The sequence below is a fragment of the Heptranchias perlo genome, unplaced genomic scaffold, assembly GCF_035084215.1.
Source record: "Heptranchias perlo isolate sHepPer1 unplaced genomic scaffold, sHepPer1.hap1 HAP1_SCAFFOLD_60, whole genome shotgun sequence".
Lineage (NCBI taxonomy): Eukaryota > Metazoa > Chordata > Chondrichthyes > Hexanchiformes > Hexanchidae > Heptranchias > Heptranchias perlo.
Window position 1 is genome coordinate 4466190 of NW_027139623.1, and position 26664 is coordinate 4492853.

At 46.7% G+C, this 26664-nt stretch overlaps 12 non-coding genes across 12 annotated transcripts; 8 read left to right on the plus strand and 4 right to left on the minus strand.

Annotated features, from left to right (window-relative positions):
* Positions 1-11313: 11313 nt before the first annotated feature.
* Positions 11314-11385, minus strand: trnaa-ugc (transfer RNA alanine (anticodon UGC)). The gene has a single exon. It is a non-coding gene; the product is annotated as a tRNA-Ala (tRNA).
* Positions 11386-11837: 452 nt separating this feature from the next.
* On the minus strand, positions 11838-11909 carry trnaa-cgc (transfer RNA alanine (anticodon CGC)). Its single transcript has one exon. It is a non-coding gene; the product is annotated as a tRNA-Ala (tRNA).
* A 1242-nt stretch (positions 11910-13151) lies between these two features.
* Positions 13152-13223, plus strand: trnaa-cgc (transfer RNA alanine (anticodon CGC)). Its single transcript has one exon. It is a non-coding gene; the product is annotated as a tRNA-Ala (tRNA).
* An 857-nt stretch (positions 13224-14080) lies between these two features.
* On the minus strand, positions 14081-14152 carry trnaa-cgc (transfer RNA alanine (anticodon CGC)). Its single transcript has one exon. It is a non-coding gene; the product is annotated as a tRNA-Ala (tRNA).
* A 1616-nt stretch (positions 14153-15768) lies between these two features.
* Positions 15769-15840, plus strand: trnaa-ugc (transfer RNA alanine (anticodon UGC)). Its single transcript has one exon. It is a non-coding gene; the product is annotated as a tRNA-Ala (tRNA).
* A 1387-nt stretch (positions 15841-17227) lies between these two features.
* On the plus strand, positions 17228-17300 carry trnaa-cgc (transfer RNA alanine (anticodon CGC)). Its single transcript has one exon. It is a non-coding gene; the product is annotated as a tRNA-Ala (tRNA).
* An 856-nt stretch (positions 17301-18156) lies between these two features.
* On the minus strand, positions 18157-18228 carry trnaa-cgc (transfer RNA alanine (anticodon CGC)). Its single transcript has one exon. It is a non-coding gene; the product is annotated as a tRNA-Ala (tRNA).
* Positions 18229-19470: 1242 nt separating this feature from the next.
* Positions 19471-19543, plus strand: trnaa-cgc (transfer RNA alanine (anticodon CGC)). Its single transcript has one exon. It is a non-coding gene; the product is annotated as a tRNA-Ala (tRNA).
* A 469-nt stretch (positions 19544-20012) lies between these two features.
* Positions 20013-20084, plus strand: trnaa-ugc (transfer RNA alanine (anticodon UGC)). Its single transcript has one exon. It is a non-coding gene; the product is annotated as a tRNA-Ala (tRNA).
* A 1948-nt stretch (positions 20085-22032) lies between these two features.
* Positions 22033-22104, plus strand: trnaa-ugc (transfer RNA alanine (anticodon UGC)). The gene has a single exon. It is a non-coding gene; the product is annotated as a tRNA-Ala (tRNA).
* Positions 22105-24252: 2148 nt separating this feature from the next.
* On the plus strand, positions 24253-24324 carry trnaa-cgc (transfer RNA alanine (anticodon CGC)). The gene has a single exon. It is a non-coding gene; the product is annotated as a tRNA-Ala (tRNA).
* A 560-nt stretch (positions 24325-24884) lies between these two features.
* trnaa-ugc (transfer RNA alanine (anticodon UGC)) lies at positions 24885-24956 on the plus strand. Its single transcript has one exon. It is a non-coding gene; the product is annotated as a tRNA-Ala (tRNA).
* Positions 24957-26664: the final 1708 nt, after the last annotated feature.

The following is a 26664-nucleotide window of genomic DNA, read 5'->3' on the forward strand; positions in this document are numbered from 1 at the left end:
GTTTAAAAATGCCAAATCTGGAAGATTTAAATTAAAATAGAAATGTAGAAAAAAAGGGAAAAAATTGCAAATAAAAACAGAATTGTCCAAACTCACATAATGCCACTATTAGTCTTCTCTACCTGGGGCATAGGATGAGCAGAATGTTTGAACAACTTCTTTAATGCAGATGTATGGAATGGACCAACAAAGGAAGCAGTGGGGCCTGAAATTAATCCAATTTCTCACCTGGTGCCTGCAATAAATGGTCTTTGTTTAACTCCCCACATTTTTACTGTCCGGCTTTATTTCCACTCTTCACTGTTCAATAACAATAGACACGGTGAGACTCGATCTTTTAAAAAAAAATTCAAAATATATTTATTTCATAAAATTGATGGATACACACAGTTCAATGTTAATATCACAGTTACAATTCAAAACAACACAATACAGATCGTACAAACTACCGTTCCATTATTACACTTCAACACACAGTACACATCGTCTAATACATGCTTCACAATACAAGGTGAAATGGCCTTACACGGTGGCCTTTCCCCATGGAGCCTTTACGCAGACCGCACCTCGCTTCACTGCATCCCACAGCACGTACTCCTGGACCTTGGAGTGTACCAGTCGGCAGTACTCGGTCGTGGACAGCTCCTTCAGCTGGAAGACCAGCCGGTTTCGGGCGGACCATGGGGGCACCTTAACGGAAATGATGGTCTACCAGCAGCAGTTGATATCTGTCTTGGTGTATGTCCTGGGGAACTGCCCGTAGTGCACAGTGTCTTATGGTTACCGAGCTGTTGGGGGGTGAAACCTCTTCGACTCCACGGTATAGAGGTCCTGGTCTCTGTGGAGAGAGGTTGTCACCTTTTACCCGAATACACGGATCCATTCGTCCACATTCATGTCAGTGTTTGGCAAACACTGCCTGATGTCTTTCACACACCTGTCGAACCTTGGGGTCAGAGAAGGAGGGGTAATTTCAACTTCACTGCTTCGACGGTAAACTGACGGAGCAGAAATAAAAATCGGGCCGGTTCCATAAGGGGCGGGTGATCCGCTTTACCAGTTCAGCCCCCAGCGATGGTGAAAATTTCCCTCCACGTGTTGCGAACCGAAGGAGTTTAAGAAAATGGACCAGCTTGTGAGCTTCCAAGATTGAAACTCGGGCGTAGGTCAGGAAAGGTGTGGCCAATTTTAAGCATTCCCGTCTGGCGGAAATAGGGTGGTCGAGGCTAGTAAATGGTGTCAGGTCACTTACCGCCCCTTTAACGCTGGCGTTCCTGCCTCCGTCATGGTGGGAAGGGTCCTGAGAAGAGGGGCCAGAGCAACACCCACCTGTTTCCGGTCATGCCACGTGTAATATGTAAATCAGAGGATCGGGGCACCATTAAATTTTGGTTACAAATGGGTGGAGGAGTCGCCCTTTTGATGGGCATTGAGTGGTCCAGAACACTGAGAAGTTTATTTTTAACTTATATAAGTTAATAATAAGTTATCTGTTTTTAATATAACTGGACATTCTTTCTCTCTCTCTCTACCTTTCGGGTCTCTTTCTCTCCTTGTCTGTGTAATTTGACGCTTGTGCATTCAGTATACTGGGACATACTGTTTTCCGTGGCTAACCTGTCTGAACACCAACGACACCTTTGATTCCCAGCCTAATATAAGATATGCGATTTGAGAACCTCTCATTCACTCACTCACCTGACGAAGGAGATAATCTCCGAAAGCTTGTGATTTTCAAATAAAACTGTTGGACTATAAGCTGGTGTTGTAAGATTCCTTACATTTGTACACCCCAGTCCATCACCGGCATCTCCACATCATATATTTGATGGGGCAAGGAGGAGCAGGAGAGCTTTTCCTTGGCCTGCTGCGGCCGTGAGAAATCTCGCGCCCCCTGATCGTCTCGGAAATGGACAAGGGGGTTTCCTTAAAAATCTGTGTAACCAGGCCCAGCCTCATGTCCCATTAAACTCCCTGCAGTGAGTAAACATTGCTGCACAACAGCTCAGAGAGGAAACGAGCTCCGGAACTCCCCACTGGAGTTTGAAATTACATTAATATTTTACCAGTTAGTAACGGTCCGGGTGTTAGACCATTATTATTCTGTTCCGGTCAAAACAAATGTCCCAATGAACAGGACGCTGTCTGACCCTGACAGCTCACCCTCAGTCCATCCCAGCGGGCAGTGTGTGTGATGGGAAATAATCATCAACCGAAAAGGAGGATTTGATTTTATTCATTTCAGGATTAAACATTTAATATTGAAATCATGTTATTTCCAGACTAATAACAGTAAACCATTTCACGATAGAATCACATCTTGTATCATTTCACAGCACCGCATTTGTCGGGTAAAATTTAATTCCTGTTTGGTATTTCGAAATGTAATTAAAGTATTGGATTGATATCAGTTACATTCGTGAACACATTGTGTCAATGGATGGTAAAATCAGGCGCGGTGAATAACAAGCGCCCAATCCGCTACCGCCCGTCTTACGCCTCCGCCAAACCGCAAAATCTACTCTCATTGACTTTTTGTTTAATTTCGGATGCAATGCCTTGAGATGTTTCTATGATTTAACTAATCTAACAATTAGATTCAGTGGGTATTTCACCCCTTTCTGCAGCTCCTCTCTGAATTTAGTCTGGGTCACAGCATAAATACACGTGTTGGTGCAGGAACTGAGAAGTTGAAGCATGAATCCGGCTGACTGCATATCACTGGCTGCATCGTACTGTGCGTTTGTTATGTGCAGAGCGATAACATAAAAAACTTGTGGGCTCCATAAAAATATCAAGCTGGCTGATATACTGAAGAGTAAAATGATGGATTTCCTTCGGTTCTCCATCTCTGGATCCTTGTGATTCTCTCCATTGCTACTTTTCCGGAGTCCCCTGCGGACTATACTGGCCGCTAAAATGTGCCTGGCGGTGAGAACATTGAACAGTAAAATCAGAATGAATGGGAGACAAGGAGTTAACACAAGATTAAACAAGTCAAACGCTGCCCAAGCGGGTGAAGTGAAAAAGGCCATTTTCCAGACGCAACCCCGGGGTACATTGTCCATTATATATTCCGGGTCAAATACAAAGTACCAGGGAATGTTTAGTAAACAGCTCAGCGCACTCACCACCCCGATAACAACAGCCGCCGTTTTCTCGGTGCAATATTTTGTTTTCAGCTTCTGACAACAAATGGCCACAAATCGATCAAAGGTGAAAACCACTGTGAACCACACAGAAGCCGCTGTGGCTGTTAAACTCAGGATGACAATGAGACTGCACACGGGGGTAATGATCAAAGATGAAACTGGGAAATAAATCCCATCAATCCCCCTCAATATTACATCAGTGATAACGACCAGGAGATCGGCCGCCGCCATTCCCACCAGGTAGCGAGTGATACATTTGGAGAGTCCGCACTTTCCTCGGGACAGGATCACAATCGCCACCAAGTTAACTGTAAGAGAGAGAAAAGGAAGCAGAGAAATTACTGATCAGACCTGGAGACAAAGCAGCAGTTTTCCAGGATCTGGGGTAAAATTTCCAGCCTTATTTCTGCATCAAACGTTGGAAAATGATTAACTGGCCTTCGCAGCGCTTCCGGGCAGAGAAATGTTCTTGAATATAGTTGTCAATAATGAATTGGGAAATTGATACAGAAAGTGAATAAAGTAAGCACCAGATCCACTGGAAGGGCCGAGTGAGGGCGCAGTGCCAGTGGGGAAGAGAAATGGGTTTTGCTGAGCGGGAATCCAGCGGATTAAATCCGGATTTGGGCTCCTGGTTGTCGGGGAAGTGAGCGAGGGCCGGGAAGGTGAGGGGACAGGGTCATGTGCTATTGTTTTGTTGCTCTGGGTTAAGGGAGCCGACAGTGGCTGGCACAAAACGGGAAAGGACCAGAGATCCGCTGCGGTGAGTTTAAGTCTTCGCATCGGATTGGAAAATGCAGCTGAAGGCCAAGCTAGTGAGTAAGATTGGGAGGGAGACAAGGAAAAGGACATGTAGGAGATGGAGGGGAGTCTGGAGCAGATGGTATGGGAAAGCGGATAAACAGAAGCAACGGATGTGGAGACAGAGGATTGAATGCAGTGGGAGGACAGGCTGGGATTCACAGGGAGAGACTGCAGCAGAGTGTTGGAGGAAATCTAATCTATAATCTTATCTAAGCCAATTAATAAATTCAATAAAATAATTTCTATGTTTATTCGTGTCAGTGAATAGCTCGTTGGCTACGTACTGTGTTCAGTAAATTTACTTTGCACATTCAATTAACATTAAATAAAAAAGCATGAATGAAATTAGCCTCCTTTATTGAATTAAGTTGACAGTATCCTAATAAATCAATGCGATCAAGAAGTCACTGATTTTATTCTTTAAATACATTTGAATTATGTTTATTTATTCAATCAGTAATCAAGTAAACGGAACATTCACATAAACAGACTGAGGACCTGATAGTGATAAACACACCCGGAGAGAGTACAATAAAACTCTCACAATCTGACAACAGTGGAAATGTGACCTTCAGTGATAGAGTAATAGAGAATTACTGTATCCTCTGGTTATGAGGATCAGTGATAGAGTAATAGAGAATTACTGTATCCTCTTGTTGTGAGGATCAGTGATAGAGTAATAGAGAATTATTGTATCCTCTGGTTGTGGGGATCAGTGATAGAGTAATAGAGAATTACTGTATCCTCTGGTTGTGATGATCAGTGATAGAGTAATAGAGAATTACTGTATCCTCTGGTTGTGAGGATCAGTGATAGAGTAATAGAGAATTACTGTATCCTCTGGTTGTGAGGATCAGTGATAGAGTAATAGAGAATTATGTTTCCTCTGGTTGTGAGGATCAGTGATAGAGTAATAGGGAATTACTGTATCCTCTGGTTGTGATGATCAGTGACAAGGGGTCATCAATTTCAGCTCATCATGAAATAGTTGAAGTGTAAATTCTTCACGCAGAGATTTTTTGGAGCGTGGTATGTTTTACCAAAAGAAGTGGAAAAAGCAGAAAAGAGACAATTGCAACTTTTACCATTGCATCGTTTAAGAGAAAATTGAATATATTATTTGAAATTGATGAAGATAATGGGCATTTGGAAAATATTTGCTATGGCATACGTTTTGAATTGCTTGAATCCAAACGACCCGGTGATGTAGAGAAGTGCTGCATATAGTTTATTTTATTCTGATAGGTACAGATCCTAGAGGCCGATGCACTGCCCCATATCTAACAATACGGCACTGTAATCCAGGGATGTAATTAAAGTTCCCCCTTATAATCTGAACTGGATATTCGTGTGTCTGCATTGTCCAATATCTAATAATAACCCAAAGATCTAACAATATTTCCCAGGATTATCTGAACTGCATATTCTTTTTTATTCACTGCCCCTATCTATCGATACGATAGTGTAACCCAGGGATGCATCAATGGTTCCCGTTTTAAATTCAACTGGATATTCATGTTTCTGAGCTGCCTTTTATCTAAAAATACGACAATGTAAACCAGGGATGTGACAATAATTTCCCTTATACTCTGAACATGATATTCTTGTTTCTGCACTGTCCAATATCAAACAATGCGATAGTGTAACCCAGGGATGTAACAATGGTCCCCCGTTATAATCTGAACCGTATATACATGTTTCTGCACTGCGTCATATCTAACACTACGGCGATGTAACCCAGGAATGTAACAATAGTTCCACCTGATAATCTGAACTGGGTATAATTGTTTTTGCCCTATCCGATATCTAACAATGTTACAGTGTAACCCCGAGATGTAACAATAGTTCCCCCTGATATCTGAACTGGATATAATTGCTTCTGCCCTATCCAATATCTAACAATGTAACAGTGTAACCCCGAGATGTAACAATAGTTCCCCTTGATATCCGAACTGGATATTCGTGTTTCTGTACATGTGTCACACGCCTCACGAATCTTTCAATAATCGGAGAAAGGAAACACTTGTTACGATGATGCTGATCCCAATCGATAAACTGCTTCATTTCACACCAAGTAAACTCACTAATCAATCGGTATTATTGGCTTCACCAGTTCAATCTTATCTATATAAAATAAAATATATGCAGCACTTCCCCACATCAGCGGGTCGCTTTGATTGACTTAAACAAAATGTCTTCCGCCTGTCCTCCTGTTATCTAACCTTTGAGTCTGTGAAAGCTTGTCCTCCCCGGAGATCAATCTGGCCCTGATAATTCAATGCAGTACCTACTTTTTTGGACCAGGCGATCTCCACCCCAACCAGGAATAGGCCCAGCTCTCGCTTGAAGGAATTCAGCGAATCGGCGTCCACCACACCAGCCGGCAGTCTGTTCCAGAAGTTCACTATTCTCTGGGAAAAGAATCATTTCCTGACAATCTAACCTCGATCTGACTTTGTACAACTTAAAATTTTGACCCCTGATCCTCCCAAACCTATTTAGTTGGCACAAACTATCTACTCGAGCAAAATATGTTCCCTTTATCATCTTATACACCTCGATCAAATCACCACTCAGTCTACGCTTCTCTATATTGTAGAATCCCAGCTCCTTTAGCCTATCTTGACAACTAAGATACTTCATATTGGGAAGTAATCTAGTGGCCCTCCTCTGCACCCTTTCCAACGCCTCAATATCACTCACCGTGTGAGAAGACCAAAGCTGAACAAAGTATTCAAACAGAGTCCTGACCAAGGTCTGGTACAAAGACAAAATAGTAGGTGTTGTTTTGTAATCAATTGGAGTTCAACGTAGGAAAGTGTGAGGTCATCCACTTTAGACCTAAGAAAAATATATCAGAGTATTTTCTAAATGGCGAGAAGCGAGGAACTGTGGATGAGCAGAGAGATTTTGGGGTCCAAGTACAGGAATCAATAAAAGCTGGTGTACAGGTACAAAAATTAATTAAAAGGGCTAATGGAATGTTGGCCTTTATCTCAAAGGGGCTGGAATACAAAAGGGTGGAGGTTATGTCACAGCCGTACAGAGATCTGGTGATGCCCCATCTGGAGTACTGCATTCAGTAATGGGCACCGAATCTCAGGAAGGATATATTGGCCTTGGAGGGGGTGCGGGGCAAATTCACTAGAATGATACCGTGGCTCAAAGTATTAAATGATGAGTTGCATAAGCGATGCTTGTATTGCCTTGAATATAGAAGATGAAGGGGAGATCTAATTGAGATGTTCAAGATGATTAACGGATGCGATAGGATAAATAGACATGCTGCATTCCTCAGGGTGGGGGGAATGCAGAACAAGGACATATCCTTAAAATTAGAGCTAGGCTGCTCAGGGTGATGTGAGGAAACACTTCTTCACAAGAAGGGTAGTGGAAATCAGGAACTCTCTCAAAAGCTGTTGACGATGGAGGTCAATTGAAACTTTCAGAGCTGAGATTTATAGAATTTTGTTCGGCAAGGGTATTCAGAGATCTGAAACCAATGCGGGTAGATGGAGTTAAGATACAGATCAGCCATGATGTAATGGAATGGCGGAACAGGTCCGTGCGGCTGAATGCCCACTCTGGTTCCTCTGTTCCTTTGTCCCTATGTCCTACAAATAGACCCCAGATCCCTATTCTCTTTAACTATCACATCACGGCAGTGCTCATATGTGCCGTGATATGATAGGTAAAGAGAATAGGGAGCTGGGGTACAAATAGACCTCTATGCTCTATTTAGAACCAGTCAGGAGCCCAAACACCCAACACATCAAGGTACAACTGAAACAGTCGAGAATCGTCTACAGGCCTGACACTCGTACAAATCTTAGTATCATCTGCAAATCGTGCCCCCAACACCTACATTGAGATCATTAATAAAAATAGTAAAGAGCATTGGTCCTAACACCGATCCCTGCGGACACCACTGGTGACCGGTCTCCAAACAGATCCAAATCCATCTATAACTATTTTCAGCCTATGGCCTTCCAGCTAGATCTCAATCCAGGGTTTGGGACCCACTTGCCAGTAAAAACCAGTTTCTCCCTAATTGCTCCACCAAAACCCCTTATTATGTTGAATACCTCTATCAGGGCTCTCCTTAAACTTCACTGCTCTAAAGAGAAACAATCCTAGATTCTACAATCTCTCCACGTAATTGAAGTCCCTCATCCCTGGTTTCATCCCAGTAAACCTCCTCTGTACCCTCTCCAATGCCTTGACATCCTCCCTAAAGTGTGGTGCCCAGAATTGTACACAATACTCCAGCTGAGGCCTAACCAGTGATTTGTGAAGGTTCAGCGTGACTTCCCTGTTTATGTATTCAATGTCCCTATTTACAAAACCAAAGTCCCATTCACTTTCTTAACAAGCTTATCAATTTTCCCAGTCAACTTCAAAGATTCATGAATATGTACCCTTAGGTCCCTCTGCTCTTGCACCCCCCTTTAAATAGTACCATTTAGAGTCTACTGCCTCTACATGTGGTTCTTCCTAAAGTGAATCAATTCACACTTATCCAAATTAAATTGCAACTGCCATGTGTCTGCCCATTTCGTCAGTCTGTCTATGTCCTCCTGAAGTCTGCTATTATCCTGCTCACTATTTATGTTTCGAATTTTGGATACAATTGTGAAAAGATCCGCTTGGACTCGCCTCACCTTTAAACACAAGGACAGGCTAGACTTTCGTTACCTGGAGAAAAACCTAATGCTCGGCACAGGATAGCATTCAATGGAAGAGCGCACGCGCCGTATCAATGGCTCCGAACCCAGGGCTGGATTGTGGGCCCAGTGAGAGATTATTCCAATTTGACAGATTGGGGAGGACCTGGGACAAGTGTTTCGACTGCACAGAGGTAGGAATAGGATGGATTTTAGGCGGTTCTTCTTTTCCCAGTGAGTAGTGAGCCTCTGGAATGCGTTGCTGGCTGGCGTGGGGGTGCTGACTCTCCAGGGAGTCTGCCTTCTCCTTGGAGCTGGACCGATTTTTGGGCGGGGACAGAGGGCGTAACATATAAAAGGTAAGAGGATTTACAGTTTACTTTTTTACGATCAATGTGATCTCCTGGACCGGTTTCGATCACCTGAGGAGGTCAGGGAGGAATTTTCCACTGTATTCTATCCCATAAAGGCACAGGATTTTTCTCAGGATCTTTGTCTCTCCCAGGATATTCCATGGCTGCGGGCGGGGTGAGGGGGAGTAAGTGTCATTAATGATGCTCCAGCCATCACGAGTGAGGGGCAGGCTTGATGGACCAGCTGGTCTTTTACTGCCCGTCATTTCCGTTTATTCCTCCACATCCCCAGCTCGTCAAGGTATTTTCAATGAAGCGATCTTCACACAAACCCACACCTGGGGCATGCCTGCGTCCGTCTTTACTGAAACGAGTCTCAATGTCTCTGCGTCTTACATTATTCTCCTCTGAAGCTCAAGGACGCCAAATGTTGTTGCGGGCCTCTACTAGAATGTGCCTGAGAATTTCTAGTCCCGTCCAACCGTCGCTACGGGACTACGTGGCTGTTGTCTGCTTGAAGCACAAGAGGAGATGATTTTAAGCCCAGTAAATCATTGGGTGGTCTTAAGACAGTAAGCACACAGTCTTTCTACCTTTGCTTATAGGTCTGTTGGATTCGGGGTTGTAGCTCAGTGGTATAGCGCCTGCTTTGCGTGTATAAATTTCTGGGTTTAATATCTAACACCTCCAACATTTATTTTTATCAGAATATCCCACAGAAAGACGAATCGTGCTTTCAGAGGGAAGTGAGTTCCAACTTCTGAGACAAACATTCAATTATCCCGGAGCAGGACTTCATCTCACGGTCCCCTCAGCAGCTCAGCTCATAACAGCCGCCGACTGACCAGAATTCAAAACTCGAACCATAAAGTGCTTGGAGAGAGAACCCAGGACCTCATACACGCGAAGCATACTGTCTATCATTGAGCTACATCACCAGATAGTGAACACCTCTAACTAAATATAAAAGGACTCAGTGCCTCACTTTCCTAAGGCCATCCGAGGATTTACTGGGCTGAAAAGCATCTCCTTTTGTACTCCAAGCAGACAACTATACCGAGGTATGCGGGCCTGATATATACTCAGAGACTCAGAGTAATGAGAAAGGGGGCGTTGAGAAGTAAGGCTGGGAGAGGGGGAGAGCCACCATGGGCTGTGGTGTTACAATCCTTCCTATTCGAGGACGCAATATTCGAACGTTCCCGTTATCAGTCACTTTGTTTACGGTTGGACGGGACTAGAAATCCTCAGGCACATTGTGGCAGAGGCCGGCAAGAATATTTCGAGTCCCTGAGCTTCAGAGGAGGGTAAGGTGAGATACAGACAGCATTGAGTCTCATTTCACTATAGACGGATGCAGGACTTGCCCCAGGTGTGGTTTTGTGTTTAAAGATCACTTCACTAAAATCACCTTGACGATCTGGGGCTACAGACGGACATGATGTTCAGGAAAAGACCAGTTGGTTCATCAATCCTGCCCCACATGACCGGAGCATCGTGACCAGACACTCCCTACCGACACCACCCGCCCCACCCACCGGAAACATGTAATCAACTGGGAGCGGCGACAAACTAGAAACAAATCCAGGGTCAATAAGGAGGGGAAATTCTGGGAAATTCCTCCCCGAATCCCTCAGGCGATCGAATCGAGTTCAGTGGATCACACTGACCATGTGTAGGTTAACTGTAAAACCACTCACCTTCTATATGATGCGAGCTCTGTCCCAGTCAAGAACAGGTCCAGATCCATCCAGAAGGCAAAGAGAGAGAGTCAGCACCCACCACACCAGCCGGGAATGCATTCTAGAGACTCAGTACTCACTGGGAAAAGAAGAACCGCCGAACATCCAGCCTATTCCTACCTCTGTGTAGTCTGAACGCCGGTCCACTGCTCCTCCCCGATGTGTGAAACTGGGAATAATCTATTTCTTCACTCAAGAGGGTGGTGAACCTGTGGAATTCTGCACCACAGAAGGCTGTGGAGGCCAAGTCACTGAATATATTTAAGAAAGACAGATTTCAACACACAGAAGGCATCAAAGAATATGGAGAGAGAGCGGGAATATGGTATTGAGATAGAGGAGCAGCCATGATCATAAATAATGGCGGAGCAGGCTCGAAGGGCCGAATGGTGATCCTATTTTCCCTGTTATTATGACTGGGCACGCTCTCCAGCCCCGGGATGGGAGCCATTTCAAAGGCGCGTGCGTGCTTCCATTGAATTTTATCGTGTGCAGAGCGTTCGGTTTTTCTCGAGGTGAAGAAACCCTTTCCTGTCCTTGTGTGTGAAGGTGAGGTGAGGACAAAAGGGTCTTTTCAAAATTCGAAACACAAAGCGTTTGGAGATGCCGGGTATTGAACCCGGGACCTCATACATGCAAAGCATGCGCTCTTCCACTGAGCTACAGCCCCACAAAAGACATCCCTCCACTTTAGAATAAAAAGTGGGCTTTCCGCTCTGTCTCTCCCGGACAACGCGATGCCCAGTCGTTCCACGTGCTCACAATGTTCACGGGGTTTCTGCTCCTCTTCACTTCGAAATTTCCCAAAAAAAATGTCAGCGGAAATAAAAAAATACAATTGCCAATAGTCAGTGACGAGGCTGAAATCCAACCTCTGAATCATAAAGTGAGATGGATGAATGACACAGCGTCAAACAAGAGCTGTGACTGCTCGCTCGACATTGCACTGTCACACATTCCGGTCAGTCGGCGGCGGCGATGAGCTGAGATGATGAGGGGACCGTGAGATGAAGTCCTGCTTCGGGACAATTCAATGCTTGTGGAGCCTCAGAAGTTGGAACTCGCTGCGATCAGAAAGCGAGATTTGCCTTTCCGTGGTTAATTCTGATGAAAAAATATCTTTGGAGATGCTGGGGATTGAACCCAGGACCTCATACATGCGAAGCACGCGCTCTCCCACTGAGCTACATCGCCAGATAAAGCAAGCCGCTACCCAATTGAAGAAGAACTGATTGTCCTCGTTTTATGAGACCACCCAAGGTGGGTCTGCCAGGTGATAGATTATTTCCAGTTCCACAGATTGGGGAGGAGCGGGGAACAAGCGTGAAGTCTACACAGAGGTAAGAATAGTCTGGATGTTAGGCGGTTCTTCATTTCCCAGCGAGTAGGGAGTCTCTGGAATGCATTGCCGGTTGGTGTGCTGAGTGCTGACACATTTTATACTTGGCTTAAAATCGTCTAGTTTTCTGCTGCAACCAGACAATTTAAGGTGAAGCATGCGGATCTGATACAACTGTGGGTGAACGTAAGAAACCAGGCCTCGGCACTTAGTCTAATGAGAAAGGGGGAGTTGAGAAGACAGGCTGGAAAAGGGGGGAGAGACTCCGTGAACCGTGCTGGAAGCATCCTTACTATTTCAGGGCGCATTTTTTGAACGCTCCCGTTATCAGTCACTTTCCTTACGGTTGGACGGGACTAGAAATGCTCAGGCACATTGTCGCAGTGGCCGGCAAGAATATTTCGAGTCCTCCAGCTTCAGAGGAGGGCGAGGTGAGGCGTGGAGAGCATTGAGTCTCATTTCACTATAAAGGGCCAGGTGTGAGTTTGTGTTTAAAGATCACTTCACAAAAAACTCCTTGACGAGCTGAGGTTACTGACGGACATGATGGTCAGGAAAAGACCAGCTGGTTCACCAATCCTGTCCCAAATGCCTGGAGCATCGTGACTGGACACTTCCTTCCGACACCACCCGCCCCACCCACCGGGAACATGTAATCTCCTGGGAGCGGTTACAAACCAGAAAAAATACAGGGCCAATTTCTGGAAAGTTCCTTCCTGACATTTTGAGGCGATCGAAACCAGTCCAGGACATGACAGTGACCATGTGTAGGTTAACTATAAAACCACTCATTTTCTATATGATGCGATCTCTGTCCCAGTTAAGAACAGATCCAGATCCCTCAAGAAAGCAGAAAGAGAGTCAGCACCCACCACACCAGCCGGCAATGCATTCCAGAGACTCACTGCTCTCTGGGAAATGAAGAACCGCCTGACATCCAGACTATTCTTACCTCTGTGTGGTCCAAACGCCTGTTCCCTGCTCCTCCCCAATCTTTGAAACTGCAAATAATCGATCACGTGGCAGACCCACCTTGGACAGTTCATAAAATGAGAACGATCAGTTCTTCTTTCCTTGCGGAGCGGTTTATTTTATCTGGGGATGTAGTTCAGTGTTAGAGCGCATGCTTCGCATGTATGTGGTCCTGGGTTCAAACCCCAGCATCTGCAACGCTATTTTTGCATCAGAATTACGCACGGAAAGGCGAATTTCCCTTTCTGAGCGCAGCGAGTTCCAACTTCTGAGGCTCCATGAACATTCAATTGTCCCGGAGCAGGACTTCATCTCACGGTCCCCTCAGCAGCTCAGCTCATCATAGCCGCCGACTGACCAGAATTCAAAATGTGAAGTGTTTGGGCATAGAACCTGAGACCTCATACACGCGAAGCATGCGGTTTATCATCTGAGCTCCATCACCAGATAATAACGACCTCTAACCAAGTGTCAAAGGACTGAGTCTCCCACTTTCCCGAGGCCACCCGAGGATTTACTCTGCTGAAAAGCATTTCCTCTTTTAAGCATAGGAGATACCTGAGGTCTTCGGACCTGATACTAGTATTTTAATTCCAGATTTTGTTCAATTAATTCAATTTTTAATTAATTGAAATTGAATTCCCCAGCTGCCGTGGCGGGATTATTAGTCCAGGCCTCAGGATTACTGGTCCAGTGAACTAACCACTATTCTACCGTACCCGCTGGGTAAACAGAACAAACCAGGTCTCGTCACTCAGAGAAATGAGAAAGGGAGCGTTGCGAAGAAAGTCTGGGAGAGAGGTGAGTCTCCTCGTGCTGTGCCGACCAGCATTTCTGTTTCAGGTCGCTGTTCTTCGAACTGCTCGCTGGCCATTGCACCGTCACACATTCCGATCAGTCGGCGGCTGCTGTGAGCTGAGCTGCTGAGCAGACCGTGAGGTGAAATCCTGCCCAGGGGCAATTTAATGCTTGTGGATCCTCAGAGGTGAGAATTCGCGGCACATCGAAATCAAGATTCGCCCTTCTGTGGGTTATTGTGGTGAGAAAATAGCTTTGGAGATCCTGGGGATTGAACCCAGGACCTCGTATATGCGAACCACGCGCTCTGCCACTGAGCTAAATCCCCAGATTGGAAAACGATTCAACGAAGAGCTGATCTCCTTCATTTTATGAGGCAACATAAGGTTTTATTTCGGGCTTCAATTCATCTCCATTTCTGCTCCAACCAGACAATTAAACATGAAGTTTGCGGACCTGATGTAATTGTGGGTGAACGGAAGAAACCGGCCTCGGCACTCAGAGAAATGAGAAAGGGGGCGTTGAGAAGAAAGGCTGTGAGAGGGGGAGAGTCTCCTTGGACTGTGCTGTTACCATCCTTCCGATTTCAGGGCACATTTTTCGAACGCTCCCGTTATCAGTCACTTTGCTTACGGTTGGACGGGACTAGAAATCCTCAGGCACATTGTGGCAGAGGCCGGCAAGAATATTTCGAGTCCCTCAGCTTCAGAGGAGGGTAAGGTGAGGCACAGACAGCATTGAGTATAATTTCACTACAGACGGATGCAGGACTTGCCCCTGGTGTGGTTTTGTGTTTAAAGATCACTTCACTGAAAACACCTTGACGATCTGGGGCTACAGACGGACATGATGGTCAGGAAAAGACCAGTTGGTTTATCAATCCTGTCCCACATGCCTGGAGCATCGTGACTGGACACTTCCTACCGACACCACCCGCCCCACCCACCGGATACATGTAATCTCCTGGGAGCGGTTACAAACCAGGAAAAAATCCAGGGCCACGAAGGAAGGGAAATTCTGGGAAATTCCTCCTCGACTCCCTCAGGCGATCGAATCGAGTTCAGTGGATCACACTGACCATGTGTAGGTTAACTGTAAAACCACTCACCTTCTCTATGATGCGATCTCTGCCTCAGTCAAGAACTGGTCCAGATCCATCCAGATGGCCGAGAGTCAGCACCCACCGCACCAGCCGGCAATGCATTCCTGAGACTCAGTACTCTCTGGGAAAAGAAGAACCGCCGAACATCCAGACTATTGCTACCTCTGTGTGGTCGAAACGCCTGTCCGCTGCTCCTCCCCGATCTTTGAAACTGGAAATAATCCATCACGTTTCACACCCACCATGGGTAGCCTCATAATCAGTTCTTCTTTACTTGGTTAGTATAGGCTGCAGTCTGGGGATATAGCTCAGTGGTGGAGCGCATGTTTCGTATGTATGAGAACTCTGGGTTCAATCCCCAGCATCTCCAAAAATATTTTTTCATCAGAATGACGCACGGAAAGGTGAATGACGCTTTCTGAGCGCAGCGAGTTCCAACTTCTGAGGCTCCACAAGCATTAAATTATCCCTGAGCAGGACTTCATCTCACGGTCCCCTCAGCAGCTCAGCTCATAACAGCCGCCGACTGACCGGAATATGTGACAGTGCAATTTCTAGCGAGCAGTCCCAGCTCTTGTTTGACGCTGTGTCATTCATCCATCTCACTTTATGATTCAGAGGTTGGATTTCAGCCTCGTCACTGAGGAGTGGCAATTGTATTTTTTTTAATTTCCGCTGACTTTTTTTTTGGAAAGTTCAAAGTAAAGAGGAGCAGAAACCCCGTGAACTGAAGCAGAGGTTGAAAATTGTGAGCACGTGTGATGACTGGGCATCGCGTTGTCCGGGAGAGAAAGAGCGGGAAGCCCACTTTTGTTATTCTAAATTTGAAGTAGTTCCGGTGAGGGGATGTAGCTCAGTGGAAGAGCGCATGCTTTGCATGTATGAGGTCCCGGGTTCAATCCCCGGCATCTCCAAACGCTTTATGTTTCGAATTTTGAAAAGACCCTCTTGTCCTCACCTCAACTTCACACACAAGGACAGGAAAGGGTTTCTTCACCTCGAGAAAAACCGAACGCTCTGCACACGGTAAAATTCAATGGACGCACGCACGCGCCTTTGAAATGGCTCCCATCCCGGGGCTGGAGAGCGGGCCCAGTCATAATAACAGAGAAAATCAGATCACGAGTCGGCAATGGCTGATCCTCCATCGCAAGACGATATTCCCGCTCTCTCTCCATCCTCTTTGATGCCTTCTTTGTGTAGAAATCTGTCTTTCTTAAATATATTCAGTGACTTGGCCTCCACAGCCTTCTGTGGCAGAAAATTCCACAGGTTCACCACCCTCTGAGTGAAGAAATAGATTATTCCCAGTTTCACAGATCGGGGAGCAGCAGCGGACAGGCATTCAGACTGCACAGAGGTAGGAATAGGCTGGATGTTCGGCGGTTCTTCTTTTCCCAGAGAGTACTGAGTCTCTGGAATGCATTGCCGGCTGGTGTGGTGGGTGCTGACTCTCTCTTTGCCTTCTGGATGGATTTGGACCAGTTCTTGACTGGGGCAGAGATCGCATCATATAGAAGGTGAGTGGTTTTACAGTTAACCTACACATGGTCAGTGTGATCCACTGAACTCGATTCGATCGCCTGAAGGAGTCGGGGAGGAATTTCCCAGAATTTCCCCTCCTTATTGGCGCTGGATTTGTTTCTGGTTTGTCGCCGCTCCCAGGAGATTACATGTTTCCGGTGGGTGGGGCGGGTGGTGTCGGTAGGAAGTGTCTGGTCACGATGCTCCAGGCATGTGGGGCAGGATTGATGAACCAACTGGTCTTTTCCTGACCATCATGTCCGTCTGTAGCCCCAGATCGTCAAGGTGTTTTCAGTGAAGTGATCTTTGAACACAAAACCACACCTGGGGCAAGTCCTGCATCCGTCTATAGTGAAATTATCCTCAATGCTGTCTGTGTCTCACCTTACCCTCCTCTGCAGCTCAGGGACTCGAAATATTCTTGCCGGCCTCTGCCACAATGTGCCTGAGGATTTCTAGTCCCGTCCAACCGTAAGCAAAGTGACTGATAAAGGGAGCGTTCGAAAAATGTGCCCTGAAATCGGAAGGATGGTAACAGCACAGTCCAAGGAGACTCTCCCCCTCTCCCAGCCTTTCTTCTCAACTCCCCCATTCTCATTGCTCTGAGTGCTGAGGTCTGGTTTCTTCCGTTCACCCACAATTATATCAGGTCCGCAAACTTCACGTTTAATTGTTTGGTTGGAGCAGAAAAGGAGATGAATTGAAGCCCAAGAAAAAAACTTATGTGACCTCATAAAATGAAGGAGATCAGCTCTTCGTTGAAATTCGCTTATCTCTGGGGATGTAGCTCAGTGGTAGAGCGCGTCGCTTCGCATGCGTGAGATTCTGGGTTCAATCCCCAGCATCTTCGCAGCTATTTTTTCACCACAATTACCCACAGAAAGGCAAATCTTGATTTCGATGTGCCGCTCATTCCATCCTCTGAGGCTCCACAATCATTAAATTGCCCCTGAGCAAGATTTCATCCAACGGTCTCCTCAGCAGCTCAGTTCACAGCAGCCGCCGACTGATCGGAATGTGTGACGGTGCAATGTCCAGCGAGCAGTTGGAAGAACAGCGACCTGAAACAAAAATGCTGGTCGGCACAGCCCCAGGAGACTCACCTCTCTCCCAGACTTTCTTCGCAACGCTCCCTTTCTCATTTCTCTGAGTGACGAGACCTGGTTTCTTCTGTTTACCCAGCGGGTACGGTATTATTGTGGTTAGTTTACTGGACTGGTAATCCAGAGGCCTGGACTAATAATCCCGCCACGGCAGCTGGGGAATTCAATTTCAATTAATTAAAAATTGAATTAATTGAATAAAATCTGGAATTAAAATACTAGTATCAGGTCCGCAGACCTCAGGTATCTCCTATGCTTAAAAGAGGAAATGCTTTTCAGCAGAGTAAATCCTCGGGTAGCCTAAGGAAAGTGAGGCACTCAGTCCTTTCACACTTGGTTAGAGCTCGTTATTATCTGGTGTTGGAGCTCAGTGATAGACCGCATGCTTCGCGTGTATGAGGTCTCAGTTTCTACGCCCAAGCACTTTACCTTTTGAATTCTGGTCAGTCGGCGGCTGTTATGAGCTGAGCTGCTGAGGGGACCGTGAGATGAAGTCCTGCTCCGGGACAATTGAATGTTTGTGGAGCCTCAGAAGTTGGAACTCACTGCGCTCAGAAAGCGAAATTCGCCTTTCCGTGCGTAATTCTGATGAAAAAATATTTTTGGAGAAGCTGGGGATTGAACCCAGGACCTCATACATGCGAAGCATGCGCTCTACCACTGAGCTACATCCCCAAATAAAATCAATAGCTACCCAAGGAAAGAAGAACTGATCGTTCTCATTTTATGAACCCGTCCAAGGTGGGTCTGCCACTTGATAGATTATTTGCAGATTCAAAGATTGGGGCGGAGCAGGGAACAGGCGCTTCGACGACACAGAGGTAAGAATAGTCTGGATGTCAGGCGGTTCTTCATTTCCCAGAGTGTAGTGAGACTCTGGAATGCATTGCCGGCTGGTGTGGTGGGTGCTGACTCTCTCTCTGCCTTCTCGAGGGATCTGGATCTGTTCTTAACTGGGGCAGAGATCGCATCATATAGAAGGTGAGTGGTTTTACAGTTAACCTGCACATGGTCACTGTCATGTCCTGGACTGGTTTCGATCGTCTGAAGATGTTGGGGAGGAATTTTCCAAAAATTGGCCCTATATTTTTTTCTGGTTTGTAACCGCTCCCAGGAGATTACATGTTCCCGGTGGGTGGGGCGGGTGGTGTCGGTAGGAAGTGTCCAGTCACGATGCTCCGGGCATGTGGGACAGGATTGATGAACCAGCTGGTCTTTTCCTGACCATCATGTCCGTCAGTCACCTCAGCTCGTCAAGGTGTTTTTTTGTGAAGTGATCATTAAACACAAACTCACACCTGGCCCTTTATAGTGAAATGAGACTCAATGCTCTCCACGCCTCACCTTGCCCTCCTCTGAAGCGGGAGGACTCGAAATATTCTTACCGGCCTCTGCTACAATGTGCCTGAGCATTTCTCGTCCTGTCCAATCGTAAGGAAAGTGACTGATAACAGGAGCGTTCGAAAAATGCGCCCTGAAATAGGAAGGATGTTTACAGCACAGTTCAAGGAGTCTCTCCCCACTTTCCCAGCCTTTCTTCTCAACTCCCCCTTTCTCATTAGACTAAGTGCCGAGGCCTGGTTTCTTCCGTTCACCCACAGTTGTATCAGGTCCGCAGACTTCATCTTTAATTGTCTGGTTGCAGCAGAAAACGAGACGATTTTAAGCCCAGTATACAGTGTCAGCACCCACCAGACCAGCCGGCGATGCATTCCAGAGACTCACTACACTCTGGGAAATAAAGAACCGCCTAACATCCAGACTATTCTTACCTCTGTGTGGTCCAAACGCCTGTTCTCTGCTCCTCCCCAATCTGTGAAACTGGGAATAACCCATCACGCTGCAGACCCACCTTGGGTGGTCTCATAAAATGAGGACAATCAGTTCTTCTTTCCTTGGGTATCTGTGTGTTCCATCTGGGAATGTAGCTCAGTGGTAGAGCGCATGCTTCGCATGTATGAGGTTTTGGGTTCAATCCCCAGCATCTCAAAAAATATTTTTTCGCCAGAATTAAGCACGGAAAGGCGAATCGCGCTTTCTGAGCTCAGCGAGTTCCAACTTCTGAGGCTCCACAAGCATTAAATTATCCCGGAACAGGACTTCATCTCACGGTCCCCTCAGCAGCTCAGCTCATTGTCGCCGCCGGTTGACCGGAATGTGTGACGGTGCAATATTGAGCGAGCAGTCCCAGCTCTTGTTTGACGCTGTGTCATTCATCCATCTCACTTTATGATTCAGAGGTTGGATGTCAGCCTCGTCACTGACTGTTGGCAATTTGATGTTTTTTATTTCCGCTGACTTTTTTTTGGAAAGTTCAAATTAAAGAGGAGCAGAAACCCCGTGAACTGAAGCAAATGTTGAACATTGTGAGCACGTGGAACGACTGGGCATCGCGTTGTCCGGGAGAGACAGAGCGGGAAGCCCAGTTTTTTATTCTGAAGTGGAAGCCGTGTTATTGCGGGGATGTAGCTCAGTGGTAGAGCGCATGCTTTGCATGTATGAGGTCCCGGGTTCAATCCCCGGCATCTCCAAACGCTTTATGTTTCGAATTTTGAAAAGACCCTCTTGTCCTCACCTCACCTTCACACACAAGGGTTTCTTCACCTCGAGAAAAACCGAACGCTCTGCACACGATAAAATTCAATGGAAGCACGCACGCGCCTTTGAAATGGTTCCCATCCCGGGGCTGGAGAGCGGGCCCAGTAATAATAACAGAGAAAATAGGATCACGAGTCGGCCATTCGGCCCTCCGAGCCTGCTCCGCCATTATATATGATCATGGCTGATCCTCCATCTCAATACCACATTCCCGCTCTCTCTCCATACGCTTTGATGCCTTCTGTGTGTCGAAACCTGTCTTTCTTAAATATATTCAGTGACTTGGCCTCCACAGCCTTCTGTGATAGAGAATTCCACAGGTTCACCACCCTCTGAGTGAAGAAATAGATTATTCCCAGTTTCACAGAAGCAGCGGACCGGCGTTCAGACTGCACAGAGGTAGGAATAGTCTGGATGTAAGGCGGTTCTTCTTTTCCCAATTGTAAACAATTTTACAACACCAAGTTATAGTCTAATAAATTTATTTTAAATTAAATACCACAAGCTTTCGGAGGCTTCCTCCTTCGTCAGGTGTGGAAATGGTGTGGAAATGATATTTTCGAATCCTTCGCATTTGAAAATCACAGAACAATGCCTGGTGATTACTGCCCGTTGCCAAGGCAATCACAGTGAGCAGACAGAAAGGTGTCACCTAAAAGGCCACTGAATATACAAACCCCCCCAAAAAAAGAGAGAGAGGGAGAGAAGGAAGACAGTCAATGACCCGTTATATTAAAAACAGATAACATTTGTTCGCTGGTGGGGTTACGTGTAGTGTGACATGAACCCAAGATCCCGGTTGAGGCCGTCCTCATGTGTGCGGAACTTGGCTATCAATTTCTGCTCGACGATTTTGCGTTGTCGTGTGTCTCGAAGGCCGCCTTGGAGTACGCTTACCCGAAGGTCGGTGGATGAATGTCCATGGCTGCTGAAGTGTTCCCCGACAGGGAGAGAACCCTCCTGTTTGGCGATTGTTTCCCAGTGAGTAGTGAGTCTCTGGAATGCATTGCCGGCTGGTGTGGTGAGTGCTGACTCTCTCTTTGCCTTCTGGATGGATCTGGACCAGTTCTTGACTGAGGCAGAGATCGCATCATATAGAAGGTAAGTGGTTTTACAGTAAACCTACACGTGGTCAGTGTGATCCACTGAACTCGATTCGATCGCCCGAAGAAGTCGGGGAGGAATTTCCCAGAATTTCCCCTCCTTATTGGCGCTGGATTTGTTTCTAGTTTGTCGCCGCTCCCAGGAGATTACATGTTTCCGGTGGGAAGGGCGGGTGGTGTCGGTAGGAAGTGTCTGGTCACGATGCTCCAGGCATGTGGGGCAGGATTGATGAACCAACTGGTCTTTTCCTGACCATCATGTCCGTCTGTAGCCCCAGATCGTCAAGGTGTTTTCAGTGAAGTGATCTTTAAACACAAAACCACACCTGGGGCAAATCCTGCATCCGTCTATAGTGAAATTATCCTCAATGCTGTCTGTGTCTCACCTTACCCTCCTCTGAAGCTCAGGGACTCGAAATATTCTTGCCGGCCTCTGCTACAATGTGCCTGAGGATTTCTAGTCCCGTCCAACCGGAAGCAAAGTGACTGATAACGGGAGCGTTCGAAAAATGTGCCCTGAAATCGGAAGGATGGTGACAGCACAGCCAAAGGAGACTCTCCCCCTCTCCCAGCATTTCTTCTCAACGCCCCCATTCTCATTGCTCTGAGTGCCGAGATCTGGTTTCTTCCGTTCACCCACAATTATATCAGGTCCGCAAACTTCATGTTGAATTTTATGGTTGGAGCAGAAAAGGAGATGAATTGAAGCCCAAGAAAAACCTTATGTGACCTCATAAAATGAAGGAGATCAGCTCTTCGTTGGAATGTGCTTCTCTCTGGCGATGTAGCTCAGTGGTCGAGCGCGTGCTTTGCATGTATGAGGTCCTGGGTTCAATTCCCAGCATCTCCAAAGCTATTTTTTCACCAGAATTACCCACAGAAAGGCGAATCTTGATTTCGATGTGCCGCGAATTCCAACCTCTGAGGCTCCACAAGCATTAAATTGCCCCTGAGCAGGATTTCACATCACGGTCTCCTCAGCAGCTCAGTTCACAGCAGCCGCCGACTGATCGGAATGTGTGACGGTGCAATGTCCAGCGAGCAGTTGGAACAACAGCGACCTGAAACAGAAATGCTGGTCGGCACAGCCCGAGGAGACTCACCTCTCTCCCAGACTTTCTTCGCAACGCTCCCTTTCTCATTTCTCTGAGTGACGAGACCTGGTTTCTTCTGTTTCCCCAGCGGGTACCGTGGTATCGTGGTTAGTTTACTGGACTGGTAATCCAGAGGCCTGGACTAATAATCCCGCCACGGCAGCTGGGGAATTCAATTTCAATTAATTAAAAATTGAATTAATTAAATAAAATCTGGAATTAAAATACTAGTATCAGGTCCGCAGACCTCAGGTATCTCCTATGCTTAAAAGAGGAAATGCTTTTCAGCAGAGTAAATCCTCGGGTGGCCTTAGGAAAGTGGGAGACTCAGACCTTTTACACTTGGTTAGAGATCGTTATTATCTGGTGTTGGAGCTCAGTGATAGACCGCATGCTTCGCGTGTATGAGGTCTCAGGTTCTGTGGCCAAACACTTCACCTTTTGAATTCTGGTCAGTCGGCGGCTGTTATGAGCTGAGCTGCTGAGGGGACCGTGAGATGAAGTCCTGCTCCGGGACAATTTAATGTTTGTGGAGCCTCAGAAGTTGGAACTCGCTGCGCTCAGAAAACGAAATTCGCCTTTCCGTGCGAAATTCTGATGAAAAAATAGAGTTAGAGATGCTGGGCATTGAACCCAAGGACTTCATTACATGCGAACCATGCGCTCTACCACTGTGCAACATTCCCAGATAAAATAAAAAGCTACCCAAGGAAAGAAGAACTGATCGTTCTCATTTTATGAGACCGTCCAAGGTGGGTCTGCCACGTGATAGATTATTTGCAGTTTCAAAGATTGCGGCGGAGCAGGGAACAGGCGTTTCGACGACACAGAGGTAAGAATAGTCTGGATGTTCGCAGGTTCTTCATTTCCCAGAGAGTGGTGAGTCTCTGGAATCCATTGTCGGTTGGTGTGGTGGGTGCTGACTCTCTCTCTGCCTTCTCGAGGGATCTGGATCTGTTCTTGACTGGGTCAGAGATCGCATCATATAGAAGGTGAGTGGTTTTACAGTTAACCTACACATGGTCACTGTCATGTCCTCGACTGGTTTCAATCGCCTGAAGATGTCGGGAAGGAACTTTCCATCAATTGGCCCTGTATTTTTTTCTGGTTTGTAACCGCTCCCAGGAGATTACATGTTTCCGGTGGGTGGGGCGGGTGGTGTCGGTAGGAAGTGTCCAGTCACGATGCTCCGGGCATGTGGGACAGGATTGATGAACCAGCTGGTCTTTTCCTGACCATCATGTCCTTCAGTAACCTCAGCTCGTTAAGGTGTTTTTGTGAAGTGATATTTAAACACAAACTCACACCTGGCCCATTATAGTGAAATGAGACTCAATGCTGCCTGTGCCTCACCTTGCCCTCCTCTGAAGCAGGAGGACTCGAAATATTCTTGCCGGCCTCTGCTACAATGTGCCTGAGCATTTCTAGTCCCGTCCAACCGTAAGTAAAGTGACTGATAACGGGAGCGTTCGAAAAATGCGCCCTCAAATAGGAAGGATGGTTACAGCACAGTTTAAGGAGTCTCTCCCCACTTTCCCGGCCTTTCTTCTCAACTCCCCCTTCTCTCATTAGACTAAGTGCCGAGGCCTGGTTTCTTCCGTTCACCCACAGTTGTATCAGTTCCGCATACTTCATCTTTAATTGTCTGCTTGGAACAGAAAACTCGATGATTTTAAGCCAAGTATACAAAGTGTCAGCATCCACCAGACCAGCCGGCAATGCATTCCAGAGACTCACTACACTCTGGGAAATAAAGAACCGCCCAACATCCAGACGCCTGTTCCCCGCTCCTCCCCAATCTTTGAAACTGGAAATAATCTATCACGTGGCAGACCCACCATGGGTGGTCTCATAAAATGAGGATAATCCGTTCTTCTTTCGTTGGGTAGCTATTTATTTCATCGGGGGATGTAGCTCAGTGGTAGAGCGCATGCTTCGCATGTATGAGGTCCTGGGTTCAATCCCCAGCATCTCCACAAATATTTTTCATCAGAATTACGCACGGAAAGGCGAATCGCGCTTTCTGAGCTCAGCGAGTTCCAACTTCTGAGGCTCCACAAGCATTAAATTATCCCTGAGCAGGACTTCATCTCACGGTCCCCTCAGCAGCTCAGCTCATAACAGCCGCCGACTGACCGGAATATGTGACAGTGCAATGTCTAGCGAGCAGTCCCAGCTCTTGTTTGACGCTGTGTCATTCATCCATCTCACTTTATGATTCAGAGGTTGGATGTCAGCCTCGTCACTGACTATTGGCAATTGTATTTTTTTATTTCCGCTGACTTTTTTTTGGAAAGTTCAAAGTAAAGCGGAGCAGAAACCCCGTGAACTGAAGCAGAGGTTGAACATTTGGAGCACGTGTGATGACTGGGCATCTCGTTGTCCGGGAGAGACGGAGCTGAAATTCCACTTGAGGGGGAGCAAGTGTCAGTAATGATGCTCCAGCAATCACGAGTGAGGAGCAGGCTTGATGGACCAGCTGGTCTTTTACTGCCCGTCATTTCCGTATGTTCGTCTACATCCCTAGCTTTGCAGAGGGGATGTAGCTCAGTGGTAGAGCGCATGCTTTGCATGTATGAGGTCCCGGGTTCAATCCCCGGCATTTCCAAATTATTTATGTTTGAAATTTTGAAAAGACCCTCTTGTCCTCACCTCACCTTCACACACAAGGACAGGAAAGGGTTTCTTCACCTCGAGAAAAGGCAAATGCTCTGCACAGGATAAAATTCAATGGAAGCGCGCACGCGCCTTTGAAATGGCTGCCGTCCTGGGGCTGGATTGCGTGCGGAGTTGTTAAAACATCGAAAATAGGATCACGAGTCGGCCATTCGGCCCTTCGAGCCTGCTCCGCCATTCAATCGGATCATGGCTGATCCTCTATCTCAATACCATAATTCCGCGCTCTCCACATACCCCTTGATGCCTTGTGTGTGTCGAAATCTCTCTATCTGCTTCTTAAATATATTCAGTGACTTCGCCTCCACAGCCTTCTGTGGTAGAGAATTCCACAGGTTCACCACCGTCCAGTTTCACAGATTGGGGAGGAGCAGCTGACAGGCGTTCAGACCACACAGAGGTAAAAATATTCTTAATGTTAGGTGATTCTTCTTTTCCCAGAGAGTAGTGAGTCTCTGGAATGCAATTCTGGCTGGTGTGGTGGGTGCTGACTCCCTCCGCGTTCTCGAGGGATCTGGGCCATTTCTTGACTGGGGCAGAGATCGCATCATATAGAAGGTGAGTGGTTTTACAGTTAACCTGCACATGGTCAGTGTGATCCACTGAACTCGATTCGATCGCCTGAGGGAGTCGGGGAGGAATTTCCCAGAATTCGCCCTCATTATCGGCTTTTGATTGTTTTTCTGATTTGTAACCGCTCCCAGGAGATTACATGTTTCCGGTGGGTGGGGCGGGTTTTGTAGGGAGGAAATGTCTGGTCACGATGCTCCAGGCATGTGGGGCAGGATTGATGAACCAACTGTTTTCCCGCCCGTCATGCCGGTCTATAACCCCAGATCGTCAAGGTGTTTTCAGTGAAGTGATCTTTAAACACAAACCTACACCTGGGGCAAGTCCTGCATCCGTCTATAGTGAAATGAGACGCAATACTCTCCAGGCCTTAAGTTGCCCTCCTCTGAAGCTCAAGGACTCGAAATATTCTTGCCGGCCTCTGCTACAATGTGCCTGAGCATTTCTAGTCCCGTCCAATCAGAGGCAAAGTGACTGATAACGTACCAAAATTGCGCCCTCGAATAGGAAGGATGCTTTACAGCAGAGCCCATGGTGGCTCTCCCCCTCTCCCAGTCTTACTTCTCAACGCCCCCTTTCTCATTACTCAGAGTCTCTGAGTATATCAGGTCCGCATACCTCGGTATAGTTGTCTGCTTGGAGTACAAAAGGAGATGCTTTTCAACCCAGTAAATCCTCGGATGGCCTTAGGAAAGTGAGGCACTGAGTCCTTTTATATTTGGTTAGAGGTCTTCCCTATCTGGTGATGTAGCTCAGTGATAGATCGCGTGCTTCGCGTGTATGAGGTCCCGGGTTCTCTCTCCAAGCACTTTATGGTTCGAGTTTTGAATTCTGGTCAGTCGGCGGCTAGTATGAGCTGAGCTGCTGAGGGGACCGTGAGATGAAGTCCTGCTCCGGGACAATTGAATGTTTGTCTCAGAAGTTGGAACTCGCTTCCCTCTGAAAGCACGATTCATCTTTCTGTGGAACATTCTGGTGAAAATAAATTTTGGAGATGTTAGATATTGAAACCAGAAATATATACACGCAAAGCAGGCGCTATACCACTGAGCTACAACCCCGAATCCAAT